The sequence below is a fragment of the Lissotriton helveticus genome, chromosome 9 (assembly GCF_964261635.1).
Source record: "Lissotriton helveticus chromosome 9, aLisHel1.1, whole genome shotgun sequence".
Lineage (NCBI taxonomy): Eukaryota > Metazoa > Chordata > Amphibia > Caudata > Salamandridae > Lissotriton > Lissotriton helveticus.
In genome coordinates, this window is record NC_136070.1 from 791,907,120 (window position 1) to 791,920,255 (window position 13,136).

At 51.6% G+C, this 13,136-nt stretch overlaps 1 long non-coding RNA gene across 1 annotated transcript in view; it reads right to left on the reverse strand.

The window, feature by feature from the left end:
- LOC144781875 (uncharacterized) overlaps window positions 1-13,136 on the reverse strand; it is a 43,485-nt gene that overhangs the window by 14,717 nt on the left and 15,632 nt on the right. The window lies entirely within an intron of this gene.

Consider the following 13,136-nt stretch of genomic DNA (forward strand, 5'->3'; position numbering starts at 1 on the left):
GAACATTCTGAAATGCTTATTCCGGGTGATAGTTTGCTATGTAAGGGAGGGGTGTGAGAACTGTGGTATTGTCAACACAAGATGACCCCTTTAAGGGTATGGCATCAAGAAAAACGCAGCAGATACGAAAGGCAGTTAAATACAAAGGGGCAGATTTATGATGACTGGCGCATCCCCAGGGATGCGCCAGTCATCCTGCGCCGCTGCTCCGCCACCCATGGTGCGCCGCATTTACAATGCGGCGCACCATGTAAAGTCCACATTTGTAAAGCGCACAATCACCCGTAAGGGTCTCTAGGCGCTGGGGGCCGTCGGGAAGATTAAGCGAGCTATTGCCCAGAGTCACATGGTGCTGGGCTAACCTGCCGCCGGAGCCGGGGATCGAACCGTGGTCCCCAGATTCCAGCGTCAGTCGCCCTGGCCGCGGCGCCACACCTCTCCCATGGGGCAAAAACGTCACAGATGCGTGACGCATCTGTGCCGTAAAGGTGGCGCATTGCTGGAGCTGCGTCGCAAGCGTGACACAGCTCCAGCAAGGCTCGGGGGTGCCCCATCTCCACAATGCTGCGTCAAGACCTACGCCTGCTTCAAGCAGGCGCAGGGTTTTGACGCAGCATTGTCCTGAAAGTGACTGAGTGAAATCTCATAGATTTCACTCAGCCACTTTTAGGAGGCGTTCCTGCGCAGGAACGCCCCCCCTGCGCAGGAACGCCTCCTTATGGCGCAGGGCTTTACAACGTGACGCCTCTCCTAGATGCGTCACGTTGTAAATAGGGCGCATTGTTTGCGCCGCCGTTGCGTCAAATAAAGTGACGCACCGGCGGCGCAAGGCCTTCATAAATCTGCCCCAAAGTCTCTGAAACAGAAATAAAATATTCTGTACCAAAATGAAACAAACCACCAAAGGTAAGAATAAGGCAATAAAAACAAGCATTGGCATAGCCAATAGGTCTCGCTTTTGGGACCTTATAAGTATCCGAGGAAGCAGTTAAGACTTCCGAGATTCAGGAAAGGACAGAGACAGTCATTCTCCTTAGGCACCAGGAAGAAACGTGCATAACAACCTTGATACCAGGATGGTCAAATGGTCAGGGTGGGGTGGAAAGGGGGTAGTTGGGGTAGGAAGAACTTGTAGGATGGTGAGCGAGTAAACATTTTGTAGAATCTGTAGGGCTAACTGCTTCGAAGTAATGGCCTGCCAAGCAAGTACAAAATGCCTTGCATGGGGTGTAGGAAGAGAACTAGGGATACTTTTCTTTAGAGTGTAGTGCTGGGCAGGTGGATGAGAAGGGTTACAGGCTAAATGTTCGAACTCTTGATTTGCTACAGCCTCTGTACCACCCAATGAGCAGGTTCTGCTTTTGCTGCAGGAGCAACATGGGTACTGGTAGGGATAAAAGGAGAATCCTCTTTTGAAGCCTCCAAAGCGACTAAAGCTTCTATAGTCCTTAGCAGGCAACGTTGCAAGCCTCTGGATCACATTGTGGCTTTGCAGTTTTTAAACTTCTCCAGTGCAAAAATCAGTTTTACTTCCAGAGTCTAACAGTCATAATGGAGAGCAAGCAGATCAGCCTGGAAATCAGAAGAGAAAAAATGTATGTGCAAAGCCAAGCGTGTCATCTTATCAAGAAGGAGGTGGCCAGCACTCTGGCGAATTAATCGGCAGTATCCAAGCCTGATTTAATGATGTGACAAAGCATTCTGGCCATCCATGTCTCACATAGCATGGGGCGAGCAGACCATTTGCGGGCCAAGCTCCCTACTGAGAAAACGTTCTTCTACCAAGATTCCATCCTTTTTGATTCCCTGTCTGAAGGGATTGTCAAAAAGATGGGTATGTCACCAGAAGCAGCAACGATTCTTGTGGGCCACATGGTGATTATCTGATGGTTAAAAGGAGGGTTTCTCCAATGCTGCTAGAACTGGATACAGCAGAGTATTGTTGAACAGAAGTGGCTCAGCTCAAGCCACCAAAGTAGAACCTGCGAGAGGGCATTGTTTCGCCTCTGTGATTTTCAATTTCAGAAATCAGCACCACAGCAGCCTTGATCAACATTTTGTGGGTTGAGACAACTTCTGGTGTAGGTGGCCCTGCTGGATAATCCATTACGAGTTCTGGAGAGATCTCCAGCCCGCCTGCAGAGGACAATCTTTGAATTCCAGTGTTCTGCAATGGGATTGTTGAGACAGGCTCTACAAGTCTTTCAGACTCCTCTGCACCATCCAGAGCCGGTTGCAGCGGCATGAAGTGAAGTGTCTGGTCAAAGCAGTATGGTGTCCGCTCTGCAGGGACAGCCCCAAAGGCTATGAAGATCGTGAAGCATTACAGCTCCATTGGGCCTAAAAGGGCGCTAAGCACGTGGATAGTTTGCGAAAATGGCATACATGGTGCTATGAAATGCTGCAAGATCTGCCCGAGGCACCAATAAGTGGTGGGCTAGCACCAACAGAGATGCAGATATTGGGGCTGGAGGTTGGCTGCGCAGAGGATCCTCCATAGGGATGGAGAAAAGCTCCAAGGACGAGGGTCTGTTGGAGAGGGAGAACTATGAGGAGAACAACCTCTAGGCAGCTTTGTCTTTTCTTGTGCTTGCAACCTTGCTTCCCTGAAGAGGACCAGGAGCAGTGGGACCATTTCAGCAACACTGATCGTCCTTTGCTCGAGCCATAAACAGTTTGGCCTCATGCTCCTTAATGGCCCTGGGATTCATGCAGAGGCATAGAGAGCACAACTTAGTGTCGTCAGGGCCAGACACCATAGACAAATGGCATGGTGATGGCCATTTGACCATCACAGTACCTGCAATTTGATTAAAGGTGGTACTGCAATTTAATTTGGGATGAAAGGTGGGAGAGACGTGGTGTAGCAGCCAGAGCAGCTGATCCTGGAGCACAGGGATCACGGTTCAATCCCTAGTATCGGCTCTAGCTTAGCATCATGTGACTCTGGGCAATAGCTCACTTAACCACCCCGACGTTCCCCAGCGACTTGAAACGTTAATGGGTTATATGTTCGTGCTTTATAAATTGGATTACATTACCAACAAGATTTTCCCCAGAAGACCAGCTGCTGATCTGCATCAAAAGCGCAGAAAAATGTTAACAGACGTCGGTGCACCAGATGGTGCGCTATATGGACTCTGACATCATCTGACCTCACTTCCAGCACTGACAGAGTCCAGCGTCCTCAGCTGGTAACAAATCTCTGAAGTTTCCGAATCCAGTCTGACACCTTGGCATCTTTACAGGTAAGGAATCTGTAGGTAAAAGTATCCATCAAAATCTCATGATACAGGCTTCAAGGTTCGATGTGGGCAGCCAACACGTTTTGCAGTGTGTCTACTTCTTCAGGGCGTCAATATGACCAGTAATATAATTAATATTACAACCAAATTGATCATATCACTTGATGCATATTTAGCACTGAATTATGATTACAGGCGCATAGCAACAAACATGCAGACCCACACAGTAATTTTAACCATAGTACAGTCTGACGTCACTATAAAAAGGTAGAATGATTAATGGCCACAAAAAACTTAGTTCAGAATCAGCCCCGTTTAACAGAATTGTTATATTCTGCAGCTAAACTTTTCAGTTGCTCGTGGATTTGTGGTTATTAACTTTCTATATCGACACAGCATGATTACTTACCTGCTACTGAGTTATCAGAAGCAACTTGCAAATCACGTTTAAGTCCCAGAAATATATACTAATTTCCAGGAATAAAGATAAAACGTGCATCTAGTATGTTCACAGCTATGAAGTTACCACTCTGGTAAGCAAGCGTACAAGTAAAACCGGCACCGACAAACCAAGAGGTAAGCTCACAATCACTCTTGCACACAGAACACTGTCAAACAATACAACTAAAGTAACATTTATAAAGCTCATTAAAATGAGGGTATCCAGGTGCTAAGCCATGCAGGACACGATAATAAAAACCCAGCATCACAACTCAGGACCAAAAAACCAATGCTTTCAGAGGTTTTTTTTAAACACAGCAAAAGCATCATACTTAGCTATGTGGGCAGGTAAGGTGCTCCATATCCTTGCCGCAGCCATAGAAAAGGAACTGCCGCCCCCATCTGACCATGAGATACCTAGGGTGACTTTATTGCCAGAAAAAGATCTGCGCGATCTGCGAGAAACATACCAATTAATAAGTGCAGAGATGTTTGGAACCTTCATGGTTAAGGCTGAAAAGACCAGGCATAAAGCCTTAAATACAAATCGCTTTTTAACAGGGAGCGAATTTAATGAGCGAATACCCGATTTAACAGAGACACGTTTAGGTATGTTAAGAACAAGGCGGGCCACTTGTACACCAGTATATGGAATGGAGTATGGCAGTGGTGTATATATAGTGATTATATGTGGAATAGGTGGGAGTCATATGAAACTTACACCATCAAGAACTCCAAGGATTATGCGTTGATACTGCATAACCTTGTGATAAACATACCATGCAGTATGATTGCCGGTTATTCAGGATTGAAAATAAATAAGGGGCTATGCAGTGTGGGCTAGGCAGAGGATAAACAGACAGCTCTGAGTCACAGTAACAGAGGGCAACATGAAGGGGATATTAGAATAAGAGACCAGCTCACAAGATCAGAGTGACAGTTTTGTGCACCAGTGGTTCACCCTTTCAGAAGCAGACAGCAGGCAGATAGACAAAATGTTGTGACACTACCAGACAATCTGAAAGAAACAGGTTAGTATTAGATTCCTTACCTTAGAATATCCCCAGGCGTCAGTCTGGATCCGGAAACTTTTGCGTAGCAGTACCCCTGCGCGTCGGTAGGCGTCGTCTGCAGGCGTCCCCTGCGGCTCCGCGTCGTCGGCGTCGTGCGCCGTGATGACGTCGCTGGAGTATATAGACGCCGCCTCCGCGCGCTGACGTCAGTTCTTCTTTTTTCCGCGCCAGTTAGCGCAGATCCGAAGAGCAGTACTCCGGTCTTTTGACCAAGTTTTTTGTTAACTAATTGATCTTTACGGTGCCGGTAGGATGCCCGGTTTCAAGAGTTGTGACGAGTGCGACCGCCTGATGTCGGTCACCGACCACCATCGACTCTGCCTCCGGTGTCTGGGCGCGGACCACGACGTGGAGTCCTGCGTCGACTGTCGGGCCTTGACTGGAAAAGCTAGGCGGGAGCGGTCCCGCAAGCTTCTCGAGCTCCGGTTGTCGGCCCCGCGTCGAGAGCGGTCCCGGTCCGGTCGGAGGTCGAGGGAGCGGTCGAGGGAACGGTCGCGGAGCCGCCATGGGCGCTCCGGGAGTCGCCACCATTCCTCCGGCTCGTCAGGTAAGCACAAGAAGTCGGGGCGTCGCCATCGCACCCCCGACTCCCCCCGACGCCCGCGTGCTGCGGCCGGGGGCTCGGGTGACCCCACCCCCGCGGTCCCGCATGGGTCGCCGACGCCGTCTACCCCACACCTGTCGGTCCCTGGGGAAGGCGCGTCGCGTGAGGAGATCGAGGCCTTCCTCATTGCTATGAGGGCGAGGTCTTCTCCGGCGGGGCCTTCGGCGCCTGCGGGCCCGTCGGTCCCGTCTGGGGGCCCGAGCGGTTCGGGTGCTCCTGCCCCGGCGCCGCCGGTGGCTCCGGCCCCGGCGCCGCTGGTTCCCTCTGGTTCGTCGCCGGCTGGTCTCCCGGCCTCTCCGGCGTCGGTTCCTGTGGGCCAACCCATGGTACCGCCCCCGCGTGGTGCAGCGACTCCGCCGTCGGCTCCGGCCGGCGTCGGGTCCCCGGCACCGACGCCGCGCGGCGCCACCCCCCTTTCCTCCCCGACTCCGGACTCGGAGCCGGACCGGCGTCGGACGACGCCGGATCCGACGCCGATGGGGCCCGTTGACCCCGATGTCTATATCGTCGATCCAGAATATGGGTATGATGAGGAGGAGTATGGAGAGGGTTGGGAGGGGTCTGAGGACCCTCTATCCCGTGCCTGCCAGTATGATGTGGACTGGGTAGGTGATCTGGGTGATGCCAGTGGCCTGGACGAGTCGCCCAACCCTGGGTTTGTCTCTCCGTCCCCTGTGGCGTCCGAGGCAGGTGCTGCCTATTCGGTGGTCCTGATGAGGGCTGCCAAGGCCTTACACCTTGAGCTCCCCGTCGCGAAGGTCAAACCGAATATTCTGACGGAAGTTTTTAAACCGCAGTCATGCCCCCAGGAGCCTCTGCTGCCGTTTAATGAGGCCCTGACGGATGTCCTTCTGGGCACCTGGTCCAGGCCCGCTTCTGGTGCGCCGGTTGACCGGAACGTTGCCAGGCGTCACCGTCCATGCTCGGACGACCCTGCCTTCCTGTCCACCCATCCCTCCCCGGAGAGTCTGGTGATCCAGGCCTCCACTTCACAGTCCGCATTTCCGTCGGCTCCGCCCGACCGGGAATCAAAGAGGTACGACCAATTTGGTAAAAAAGTGTTTTCCTCTTTGAGCGCTGGACTGCGGTCTTGTAACACCGCGTGCCTCTTGGGCCGCTACACCCACTCCCTGTGGGATACGGTCGAGGAGTGTTTGCCGCAATGCCCCCAGGAAGTGCGGGACAAGCTCACCCGGGCCTTGGTTGAAGGCCGGGATGCGGCGCGGTACTCGATCCGTTGTGGTCTGGACACCACAGACTCACTGGGACGGGCCATGTCCACTACGGTGGCGATTCGTCGCCATGCCTGGCTGAGATCTGCCAACTTCTCACCAGACGTCCAAAATACACTTATGGACATGCCATTTGATGGCAGTCGCCTATTTGGTGACAAAGCGGACCACGCGCTGGAGCGCTTCAAGGACTCCAGGGTCACGGCCAAGTCCTTGGGTCTCTCGACCCAGCGCCAGCAGACGGGTTCGTTTCGGCCCTTTCGTGGCCAAGGGAGGGGAGGTCCCACACGTGCTGCCAGCCACGCGGCGCAGAGCGCTCCCCAGCGCGGTGGCGCCCGTGGTTTCCGCCGTGGTGGCGGTAGAGGCCAGCGTCGTGGTCAGTCCACGCCTCCCTCCGCTGCGGCATCCAAGCCTTCCTAGTCCGAGCTTTCGGGCTCACGTGACGCCAGTGGGTGGCAGGGTTCGCCATCACCACTCCCGCTGGCGCGCGATAACATCGGACAGGTGGGTGCTGCAGCTTGTCCGAAGGGGCTATGCCCTCCCCTTCGAGTCCACTCCTCCAGCCATGCCACCGCAGAACCACCGTGTGTCGGGGGACCACTTGACACTTCTGCAGGAGGAAGTTACGGCCCTCTTGGCCAAGGGGGCCATCGAGCGCGTTCCTGGGCCAGAAGTAGGGTGTGGTTGCTACTCCCACTACTTTCTGGTACCCAAGAAGGACAAGGGAGGCCTGCGTCCTATCTTGGATCTACGGAACGTCAACGGCTTCCTCCGGAAGGAGAAGTTCAAGATGTTGACTTTGGCTCAGGTCTTGGCTGCTCTAGACCCACAAGACTGGATGGTAGCGTTGGACTTGCAGGATGCGTATTTTCACATCCCCGTCCTGCCGGCCCACCGGCGTTACCTGCGGTTCACGGTAGGCCACGAGCACTTTCAGTTTATCGTGCTCCCATTCGGCCTTACCAGCGCCCCACGGGTGTTCACGAAAGTGATGGCGGTGGTCGCAGCTCATCTGCGCCGGTTAGGGGTTTCAGTCTTCCCCTACCTCGACGACTGGCTGTTGAAGGCGGGCTCGCCCCAGACAGTCGTCCACCACCTTCAGATGACGGCAGACCTCCTGCACGAGCTGGGGTTTTCCATCAATGTGCCGAAATCACACCTGTGTCCCTCTCAAAAGCTCCTTTTCATCGGAGCGGTTCTCGACTCGGCGCAGTTTCGGGTTTATCCTCCGGAACGGCGGGTCCGGGATATTCAGGCTCTGATTCCCATCTTTCAGCCGTTATCCCGGGTTTCGGTCAGGTTGACGCTGCGGCTTCTGGGGCTGATGGCCTCCTGCATCCTTCTGGTGCATCACGCCAGATGGCGGATGCGGGCTCTGCAGTGGGACCTGAAGTTTCAGTGGGCCCAGCATCAGGGCAACCTATCCGACCATGTCCTGATCTCGGAGGGCACTGCGAGACAGTTGCAGTGGTGGCTTACGGACCGCGATTGGGTCAGGGGCAGATCCCTCTCCCTTCCCCAACCGGAGCACGTGGTTGTGACGGACGCGTCCCTCCAAGGCTGGGGTGGCCACTTGGGAGAGGCGGAGATCAGAGGCCTCTGGTCTCCGGCGGAGTCCCGGCTCCATATCAACATGTTGGAGCTGCGGGCGATTCGCCTAGCACTGAAGGCATTCCTCCCCTTTGTCAACGGGAGTGTAGTGCAGGTGTTCACGGACAACACCACCGCCATGTGGTACTGCAACAAACAGGGCGGTGTGGGGTCGTGGACCCTTTGCCAAGAGGCTCTGCGCCTCTGGCAATGGCTGGAACGTCAGGGCGTGACTCTGACGGTTCAACACCTGGCAGGTTCTCTGAACGCCAGGGCGGACGAACTCAGCCGTCGGTGCTCGGTGGATCACGAATGGCGTCTGAACTCGGATGTGGCGAGAGGCCTCTTTCAGCAATGGGGAGAGCCTTGGTTAGATCTATTCGCCACAGAAGAGAACGCGCAATGTCATCAGTTCTGCGCGTTGGAGTTTCCAAGACGGCACTCGCTCGGCGACGCCTTTCGGCGCGAGTGGAGTTGCGGTCTGTTGTACGCCTTTCCGCCTATACCACTTCTGCCCAGAGTGCTGAAGAAGATCAGGCGCGACCGGGCCCAAGTTATCCTTGTGGCTCCGGACTGGGCTCGAAGGTACTGGTATCCCGAGCTACTCAGCATGACAGTCGGTCCCTCGATCCGCCTGCCCCTTCAGGAGGACCTTCTGTCGCAGCAGCAGGGGACGGTCCTCCACCCGAACCTGTCCAGTCTCCACCTCCATGCGTGGAGATTGAGCGGCGACAGTTGAGGCCATTTGACTTGCCTCCTGAAGTCTGTGATGTCATTCTGGCAGCCAGGCGTCCCTCCACAAAGTCGGTATACGCCTGCCGGTGGAACAGATTTGTGGCATGGTGCACAGCGAAGGCTGTGGATCCCCTTTCTGCCCCTCTGTCTGAGGTTCTCCTCTTCCTCCTTTCCCTTGCCCAGCAGGGCTCTGCTCTGGGCACTATCAAGGGCTATCTTTCTGCCCTTTCCGCCTTCTTGAGGCTACCTGATCAGCCATCTTTGTTCAAGTCCCCTATTGTGTTGAGATTCTTGAAGGGCATCACGCACATGTATCCTCCAACTCCGTTCGTGATGCCTCAGTGGGACTTGAACCTGGTTTTGACTTTCCTGATGTGCGCTCCCTTTGAGCCCCTTCATTCCTGTCCTCTCCGTCTTCTCACCTTAAAGACGGCCTTCCTGGTAGCCATCACCTCTGCCAGGAGAGTGAGTGAGCTCCAGGCTCTTTCTATTCAACCTCCTTTCTTGTCTGTTCATCCTGATAAGGTGGTTCTTCGGACTAGACCTTCTTTCCTGCCCAAGGTAGTCTCTGCTTTTCACATTGGGCAGTCCATCACCTTGCCCTCTTTCTTCTCGCCTCCGCATCCTTCAAAGGATGAAGAGCGGCTCCATCGTCTGGACCCAAAACGTGCGCTTTCATTCTATATGGATCGCACACGCCAGTTCCGGGTGGATGACCAACTGTTTGTTGGCTACGTGGGTGAGAAGAAGGGAAGGGCGGTACAGAAACGGACCATCTCTCGGTGGGTCGTCCTGTGCATCAAAGCATGCTACTCTTTGGCTCGGAAGGAGCCTCCTGTTGGGCTGAGGGCCCATTCCACTCGGGCCACGGCGGCTACTACTGCCCTGGGCCGGGGAGTCCCTTTGCAGGACATTTGCCAGGCGGCCACGTGGGCCTCGCTGCACACCTTTGCGAGGCACTACTGCCTGGACAGTCAAGTCCGGAGGGATGGCTTCTTTGGCCGTTCGGTCCTCCAGGACTTTCTGGTGTAGGTTGTATTGGTTCGCAGACCCACCACCGGGGTTGGTATTGCTGGGGTATCTATTCTAAGGTAAGGAATCTAATACTAACCTGTTTCTTTCAGATGAACAAGTTACTTACCTTCGGTAACGATATATCTGTAAGAAACAGTAGTTAGTATTAGATTCCTTACCGCCCCGCCCATCCTCCCCGTTCTGCGAACTGATACCTAGGGTTAAGGACATCCCTTTCAGGGCCCTAGTTTCAAATGGCACCAGTGTTGGTTCTCACATGGCTCTGCGTGTTCTGGCGCGGAAAAGCTGTGTGCAAAGAACTGACGTCAGCGCGCGGAGGCGGCGTCTATATACTCCAGCGACGTCATCACGGCGCACGACGCCGACGACGCGGAGCCGCAGGGGACGCCTGCAGACGACGCCTACCGACGCGCAGGGGTACTGCTACGCAAAAGTTTCCGGATCCAGACTGACGCCTGGGGATATTCTAAGGTAAGGAATCTAATACTAACTACTGTTTCTTACAGATATATCGTTACCGAAGGTAAGTAACTTGTTCTTCATACCCAGAATAGCTGTAAACAAATTTTAATGGACATTGCCCACAAGCCAATGGTTGAAAGGGACCGAGTTTCCCACTCAAGCTATACTATCCAGCGGAATGAACTAAAAAAATAAAAAGTGGATTACACTTAAATGAGCAATGCCTGAATGAGATCGACTCAACACTTCTACCTGCTGTTTGTAGTATTAATAAGAATATGATGTAGCTATCATGACAGCTAAAGTAGTCTAAGCTATGCCTAAAAACGTATTTCAAAATATTTATAGAACGGAAATTAGAAGAGCAATTATATGTTGCATACTATAGCTGTTCATACATCTCTAGTTCTTTCCACCAAATTCAAATAGTGTTTATACCAAATAAATAGCTACACCAACAAACATTTGCAGGCTAAAAGTATTAAACAGAAAGTTTTCTTCATTAACATTGCTGGTGGATACTAAATCATCCCGCAGATTCCTAAACCTTATGAATATCATCCAGAAGCCAGACTGGATCTGAAAAACTAACTCAGCAACATCTCTCAAGTGCCACAACGTGGCATCACATGACTCCACGTGAGGGATGGGGCAGGGGACTGGTAAGCGGGAATCATCTTTGATGGCATGGGAACGTACCACCAACAAAAAACGGCTATTCAAGGAAGAGGAACCATACTGGCTGTCACGCTAAAAAACATCAAGCACAAAATAACTGGCCCCAATCTCACCCCTCTACTGGAAGTACTCCGGGCAAGGCTTCTACCACCAATTACATATGGCAGCGAATCAATGAGAGGGAACGACGAAACAACTCTGGATAAGGTGATCTCCAAAGCTGTTAGAATAATATTCAATCTCCCACAATACACTTCTCCAGCACAAATAAGGCTGGAGTTCTGCTTACAAAAGCAGCAAATCGCAAGGAAGGGCACTTACGCCAAATGTTGGTATAACATAAAGAATGCAAATTCTGGTTCCTTAAACTCATACTTGTGGAAAGAGATGACCATAAAAACTGACTGCCCTGCTATGGCTTATCTTCAGTCAGGACTAAGGCTACTCGCTTTACAGGACTTGTGTAGATCCGGTCTACCTTACAACAGTTTTAAAGCCTTGGTGAACAAATCGGTGAAGATCATTTCCCTAGAAAAACATAAAACAGACATAAATAATAGGGCACACAGCTGGTTTGTGATTCAGAGCTACTCTAGTAGTTGCGCAGCCATATTTAAGCACAAGCTTCTCGAGAAGTATGAAGGAAAGCCTTCTGGTAATGAGGCTGGTGATCCTACCGGCAAAACCACATTTACCGCCATGGAAACGCACTCATCCAGCCCCCCTCAGACTATGCGATAACCCCGAAGAGGACGTTTTACATCTATTGTGCCTCTGTAAGAGCTTAGTTCTCGAACGAAGACAGCTTCTAAAGCCGCGTCTGAATGAAAACCGAATACCGTCATGCAGACAGGCGGTGAAGGCCTGCTTCGAGGGGGGTGACGTTCGGCTAGTCTGTAGTTTTGTACGCTGTATGAAAATTGTAAAAACGAAACTAAACCTGACAATCCCCAACTTAGCACTGTTTTACGTTATATGTTTTATTATATGCAGTTTGCAAAGATTTTTATTAATCTAGCAGCAAAGATTACTTACCTCGTAAGGGGGTGGGGAGATGTAAATAAATGCAAGTAATAGCTAGAAAGTGAAATTCATACCTTTTGTTTTCCTCAGTGAGATGCCTTTAAAAGGCAAGAAGTATTGTCGGAAGTGGGTCCAATGTTCACTGTGCCGTACAAATCAAGCTGTATCCCATGGACTATGCCTAATACGCCAATACTGGGATGGGATTGCTTTTTTCTCACTCAGAGGACATGGCCTGGCCCAGCAGTTCAGGCTGGACCACTACTACAGGAGCAAGCCTGATTTGCTTGCAGGTGTTTCTCGTATGGGCAAAAAAAGAAAAATATGGTCTGGAACGTGGCTTAGAGTAATTACTAGCAGCTGAGAGTAACGCAAGAATTCCACTAACACCTTTTCGTTTATCCCATGACTACAGCCACAGCTCCATCTACCTAGAATATAAAACTTATGCTCAACAACAAAAAAACTGAATACGGTAGTCTGGAGCACTGCTGTCTACTTAACATTTGTGCCCAAAAGAGGCTGGCAGAGGAACGGAGTACCGACAGCAGATTAATAGTACAATACCAATATTGTATATGTAACTTTAAGTCTTATGACCAGTACTGAGGGAGGGTGGTCATGAATCTGCCGGGATCCTACTGGTCACATTATCAGAGAAGTAAATTTTTCTTCTGATGGATACTTTCAGCAACAGAAATTGGGGCCATCTTACCTAACTTTGTACATGCAACACTGGTCCCATGCATACAAACAATTTGAAAGAAATAAAATATAGACAGAGTCAATCTATATTTGGAATGACATGTCCAGCCGGACAGTGGTCTTTAGAGTTTACTCAATTTGTACTTTGTTATACCATAAGGAGTACCTTCCACAATTCAGCCAGTGTGGAGCACAAGCCTGTGCCCAGCACTTACAGAACTGGTACAGAGGGTGGATGTAGGGAGCAAAGAAGGGCTTTTTAAGGCAAAGCACGTTTTTCTGTCATAAAATGCAATGATACAGAATACTTAAA